The 6878-nt window shown below is 42.1% G+C and overlaps 1 protein-coding gene across 1 annotated transcript in view; it reads right to left on the bottom strand.

The window, feature by feature from the left end:
• Positions 1–6878, bottom strand: part of LOC106805711 (endothelin-converting enzyme 1-like) — a 34593-nt gene that overhangs the window by 27220 nt on the left and 495 nt on the right. The gene's annotated exons all lie outside the window — the stretch shown is intronic.

Raw genomic sequence — 6878 nt, 5'->3', positions numbered from 1 at the left:
TCTCTCTCTCTCTCTCTCTCTCTCTCTCTCTCTCTCTCTCTCTCTCTCTCTCTCTCTCTCTCTCTCTCTCTATATATATATATATATATACATATATGGCCAATAAAAGCCTCAAAGGCCAAGCACCGGATCTCGGGCATGATGCTGACATTATTATTGAATCACTATATGAAACAATTTAAACTTACCCCACCACATATACCGAGGGAATCCATATACAAATGCCGATTCAGAAATAAATGCCAACGCTGAGGTTAACCATAACAACGTAGGTAGATGATGTGCGGATGGAAGGAGGGTAGACTACTCACACAAGTAGTACGCATGCACGCACGCACACATGCACATACATATCAGTTAGATATACAATACAAATGTATTTTTATTCACTATTATTATTATTATTATTATTATATATATATATATATATATATATATATATATATATATATATAAACCAGATAAAATTTAAGAACTATGTCTTTTCCCCGTTGCTAGAGAAAACTAGCAACACCGCTGTTACGAGTGCTGTGGGAAGATAATGTCTAGCAGATCGATTATTATATGGGTTATAAACGCATGCATATACCTCCAAAACAGGTCTCTGAGTGCGCTCGTGTACGTATTCGTCTGATCGTGCGCGCATATATGTGTGCACACACCTAGGTGAGAGTGAGTATACGTGTTCACACGCTCGTGTTCACGGGTGCGTGCGTACGCGTGCGCGCACGTGCGTGTATCCGTTAATGTTTGTGCGGGCGTGCGGGTGTGAATCAATGCGTGCATACACGCAGCGTCGTTGGCTCAGCACCCGCGCTACCCATTTCTTTGCGAATCGCGTAGCCCCTAATTAATTGTACTACTCGATTAAAATTAACATGTTTAGCGATTCATATCTAGGACCCATCGATCGGCCACTTTTGGCAACGCGTCGGCAAAATTGTACGCGGACATTAGACATCTCTTACTCTACAAAACACGACGCCTGTATGTATACGGCGCTACTGTATACGATTCATGTATCAGGCAGCTTTTCTTGCATGCCCCGGTCGGCACAACGAGGCTACGCGCTCGCAGCCTTGCGCTGATTACATAGCGACGAGTTAGATTGAGTAACACACGACGTGTCGGCGACAGTAACGTGACTCTTGTTCGGCCGATCGTCGACAAATGGAAATGTCGTCGTCGATGCTGTCGCGCTCATGCGCCGACATCGTTATCTTGCAACGTTCCGCTCGAAGACAAGTCGCACGCGCCGCGGCTCGCTGATTATTCATCTGGCTTCCGCGTGATGTGAATACGAGCCATACGCGGAAGCTGCAGGGGCTCGTTGTCAGAAACAAACAAAAATAGTCTTAACATTAGTCTTAACATTAGTCTTAATATCAGTCTTAACATATGTCTTAACATATGTCTTAACATTAGTCTTAACATTAGTCTTAACATTAGTCTTTACATTAGTCTTTACATTAGTCTCAACATTAGTCTTCACATTAGTCTTCACATTAGTCTTAACATTAGTATTAACATTTGTCTTAACATTAGTCTTAACTTTAGTCTTAACGTTAGTCTTAACATTACGATGTTTCTGACAACGGGCCCCTGGCTTCTGCGTATGGTGTGCAACCCTTTTGCGATGCAACATGCGGTCATTCTTGCACCCCGCCCCCAACGCCTCCCAATGAGAAATCCTACATAATATGTCCGTTCATCGATGATGCCTCGTGAATTATAACGCAATGGCTAGAACAGCCGCTCGAATGGGTATACGAAGATTGCCTTTCTGTTAACATGCTTTACATAGCGACTAATAATGCGCGGCCCACGTATTGGACACGTCGCCAAAGATCCGAACTTAACCAATGCGTATAGCATGATAAAAGCTAATATGCGCTGTCGGATTGCGTTCGGGGTGCTAGTATACTGCATGGTGCGTGATTGCGTTAGCAGAATTCGTGATTATAGCTTATTACATGCAACGTCACCACAGCGCAAACCGCGCAATATGCACGGCGGCGCTTTTCAATGGGAACAAAATAGCACGAAGAATATACGTTGCACTTTTCAAACTTCATTCACGCATAACGCTGTATGATATCTTAGCGCAGATCAAACAAACGGGTTTCTATTAGTGGACATGGTTTGAAGAGTTTAGAGAGTATAATCGATAAAACATTTTCCCTCTGCAACACCGAAGCCGCGAATCGATGTATATGAACAAGAGAGTGCTAACTATCGAATTTAACTTGAACATGTACAGAAAAAGGCGACGTGCGATTGTAACATGGGCCGCTTACATTATTAATAGTAATTAGCAACATATATGTTGAAACCACAGTGCAAATGTGGCAAGTTTGCTATCATTTGCTAGAGATTGTTGTCAACAAATCCGGTGGGCCAGTCAATCTCACAACACATCTGAATATGGAATGAGTAATGGAGCTAAAGTAACTGGCCTGCTGACATAATCAACGCATCTCTAATAATTATATAGCCGTGTTCATGCAACTTCCCAAAAAACAAGCCATCGTTGGCCCTGTGCCGATGGTGTACACCTACCTGCAATACGCACGCACGCCAACAACAGACGCACATATATATATATATATATATATATATATTTATTTATTGATTCTTCCTGCTACGGCTGCAACGTACTTATCCGGATCCGGTGAGAAGGGGGGGGGGGGTCCCCGGGAATCTTTTTACAGTTAAGTTCTAAATAGGGTAATATTCAACATTTTGATACATACGATAACGATATAAAGAAACATATCAAACATATACGACACCCAAATGCGTATAAAGTAGTATACACCTCAACGGCTTGAACGAGGAAACCGTCGTTTCCCAGGCCCCGAAACGCCCCCAGACCCTGTTTAAATCCCTGAACTTCCTTTTATATACCTTGCATGTGTGAATCTCTGATACTCCTTCTACAGACGACTCTAGTGCGTGCTCAGTTTAACATTTTCTAAACATTTCTGCCGGAATTTGAAACAATTCTAGGCCGGCTTAGCAGAATCTTAAAACTCAGAAAGTACCTTGTGTCACGTAACCTAAAGACTCTTATGGAACCAACCAAATACGAGAGATTATAGCTATATTGTTAGTTAATGCGGAAAATATATTATTACCGATCTGCACACGTAGCTAATCATCGACGATTACCAATAGATAAATTATTTACAGCGAGTGAATGGACTCAATAAAACTATGAAAACTTAACGATAATATACCTACGGTACTAAGTTTATATATTATGATTGAAAAGGTTACAGTTTCACACCGTTTTTCTCATTAGCTCCTTCGCGCATTTAATAATATATATCTGCGATCTTTCTGCACTTCAGCCCTAGTCAATTAGATCATAGAACCGTGCAAACAAAAGCGCATACAACAAGAATATCAACATCGGGATGTTGGTGTTCCTAGGTCGGCGAAATTGTGTTTTACGCTAGTGTTAGGCTATTATAAACTGCTAAACATACAGGATTAGTTATAAATATGAGATGAATTTGTGTATAAAGGCACAATGCAGCGATCAAAATGCGATTTATTGAGTTAGCATTGATCATACAATTGTAAATGCGAACAAGTAAATATTGAACGTCCAGTTTTCGTCGAATTCTAGTCAACTGTAAATCATAATTTCTTTAATAATATTAATGTAATAATACTTGCTTTGATCGTTAAATGTCGAAATAGCTACCTAGTATTAAGAACCGCGAGTACGTAAAACTATCCACGCGTGTGAAAGCATAGCTGTATGTAGGAAATGTACGGCTAAATGTGATTAGACTAGATTAAAATTGATCGACCATAAAATGCTGTGACATTATTCGTTTTTAGGTATATTGCCTGTACTTCAATGTACGATTCAGATTTTTTTAACCACCCACACGTTCACGAGGCGCAACGGTAATCATTGTTTTGCAACAGAATGCAAAAGAAGCGCATTTTAGTTCGCAACGGTTGTTAAACATTCATGTCATATTTCTATTAAAATACACAGCATGTTTCGTGAAAAAGTCGCTAAACAATCTACGACCTTTCAGTTCGGATGTATCATTGTTCGACACACATGACTTCATCGAATGCCAACCAGTCACAAACTACGTCGTATCAACATAATACATTCATACTTCGAATGTTCTATAGTATTGTTTTATATTTGTGTTAATACAGTTTATCCATACAGTTTTGTTACCGTATGTTGGTTTGAAAGGTATCCGTACGCATTACTCTTACTCAGTGACATGCATTAAATCATATCGACTAACGGAAATAAATCGGAGTTGCCGTCGCTCGTGCTTCAACTGCGGTGTTATCACGCAGCAATTGGATTCAGGTAACGTGGAGCTATACAAATAAATATAATTAAAGGTATTCAAGTTATGTAGATCCCGTGTATCTAATCAGGACTGAATAAATCAATCGTTCGGTTTTCAATACTAATCGCATAGTCAACGCATGTGCACCTAGAATCTGCTGAGTTATCTAATGATAGCGATGCGCTTAACCTATGTGATTTTTTTAATAATGGTGGTAATGTATGTAGTAATTCTAGATGTACATTCCATATAATATTATGATTAGCCTAAACAGATAAATTTGGTAGCTATAGTCAGTTCAGCGACTATAGCGCGTACCAGAGTGTTTATGCGCTTTTTTGTAATGCTTAAGCCGGTCGTTCTCTCTGTACTTGATTTATTGTGGTTACAAGGCGGGGTTGGCCATCGCAGACTGCGGCGCAATACTCGTGCACCCCGAGTTTTTCTACGCACGGAGCATTTACTTAGATATACCCAGGAGTAGATAATAGGGATAATAATCCCTATTATCTACTCCTGATATACCCTGATGTCGATTTTTTTATTATTAACGTTACGTACTTCCAAAACCTGTCTCACATTCATAATGATAACCTTCTCGACTTTCATAATGTATTCTTTATCGATATTTTGCATCGCATGCGTTCTTAGCCCGCGCCGTTACTCCGCCTTCAAGGACATCGCACAAATTAAATCGAAGCATGTGCTAAGCTTCTATTGCCTTCTTTCTAACTAAAACGCTTTACCGGATGAGTTATAGCCGAATGATTTCAAGTAAATACCCCCAATTGCTGCACGTGTACAAATTTACAAATTGTGTGTGTGTGTGTGTGTGTGTGTGTGTGTGTGTGTGTGTGTGTGTGTGTGTGTGTGTGTGTGTGTGTGTGTGTGTGTGTGTGTGTTGTCAACATACCGTCATCGAATCGTTATTCGTATATTATCATGAACGAATAATTTTTGGCGACAGCAGAAGATAGATTTCTAATCGCTATTGGTCGTACGTGATAGCTCATGGTTGTGATGAATTTTAACCGCTTTCAACTGTAATATATAGTTTCTGGATCATAAACGATTCGTTGTAATAGAGTTAGTATTATTCTTTCGATAGAATCGACGAACCGAGTGATCTAACCGAATAAACCAATAACTGGCCCACCGGCCGACAGACCGACCGGCCGACCGACCGACCGACCAAACGACCGACCGATCGACCAAACGATCGACTGACCGACGAGCGACCGACGAACGACCTATCGACTGACTGACCGACCAGAGAAGAAATAGTTCGCAAAGAAATCGATATATCGTGACGTTGTTTCAGAAAAGCGCAGTGTAGCAATAAATTGATGTTAATTCCCTTCCTTTGACCTATTCATTAATTTATTATTCGCGGATGCATTTCGCTCTTGGCGTCCGTAATGTAATAATCATCTTTTGATGGCCGCCAATTTCCTTACCGTAAACGGCGAACGTTTGAGCTCAGAGGCTATAAAAAGGGTCGTTGATAAGTCACGACTGCACACACGTATGCACACGCGCACGTTCTGGTGCACGCACGCACGCTCGTACGCACGAACGCACGTTTGCATGCACGCACGCACGCACGTAAAGCATTCGCATGTACACCGTATAGGAACTACCTTCATCTTACTGTAAAAAAAGTGATGAACAGTGGTCGGAACGGGATGACCAATGCATTGCCAACTACTAACTTAAAATAATGCTCTCCCAGTTCTCTATCTCTGTCCCTCCCTTTCTTTCTTTCTCTCTCTCTCTCTCTCTCTCTCTCTCTCTTCCCTTTTTCCCCTCGCTTTTTCGTACTTTCTCCCTATCTCTCTTTTGCATTCTTTCTCTCTTTCTTACTCGCTTACTCTCGTTCGCTATTCCTTTCTTGTTCGCTCTCTCGCTATTTTGCTCTCTCTCTCTACGTCTCTTTCTCATCTCTCTCTCTCTCTCTCTCTCTCTCTCTCTCTCTCTCTCTCTCTCTCTATTTATACGGTATGATGAGACGTTCGCGCCTGTGCTCTCGGGCTCGGGCAACGTTATACTGTGCGCGAGAACTTGACGATTAGCTAGCTAGTATAGAGCTGCAATCTGTGCACGATCTTCTCCGAAAAAACGGCAATCGAATGACCGGTTGCGCTGCACGTCTACGCACGACTGCCGTGCTACACGCGATATTGCATGCTCGCTGCCTGCGTAACCTCGCGCGTACGAAACTCGCTGTAACGTCGGCACGTCTGTCGGCCGAGAAGCTGCGCGCTCGCAGTCAAACACGTCGCGAGAACACATCACTGGGATCGACGGTCGCGAAATGCGACGCCAGGTGTTTTCACTGTACGGCGGCAGAGATAGCGCGCGCGCACTATCACATTATCTCGTATCGTCACTTGTACCTTAGTAGCGGGCACCAAACCAGTACGCGCGGTGTATATAGTAGATGGAGATGGGAGAGAGAGAAAGAGAGAGAGAGAGAGAGAGAGAGAGAGAGAGAGAGAGAGAGAGAGAGAGAGAGAGAGAGAGAGAAAGGGAGCGAGACAGAGA

This window comes from Priapulus caudatus, unplaced genomic scaffold (assembly GCF_000485595.1).
Source record: "Priapulus caudatus unplaced genomic scaffold, Priapulus_caudatus-5.0.1 Scaffold125, whole genome shotgun sequence".
Lineage (NCBI taxonomy): Eukaryota > Metazoa > Priapulida > Priapulimorpha > Priapulimorphida > Priapulidae > Priapulus > Priapulus caudatus.
Note: the sequence above shows the minus strand (reverse complement) of the source record. Positions and strands in the feature narration are given on the sequence as shown.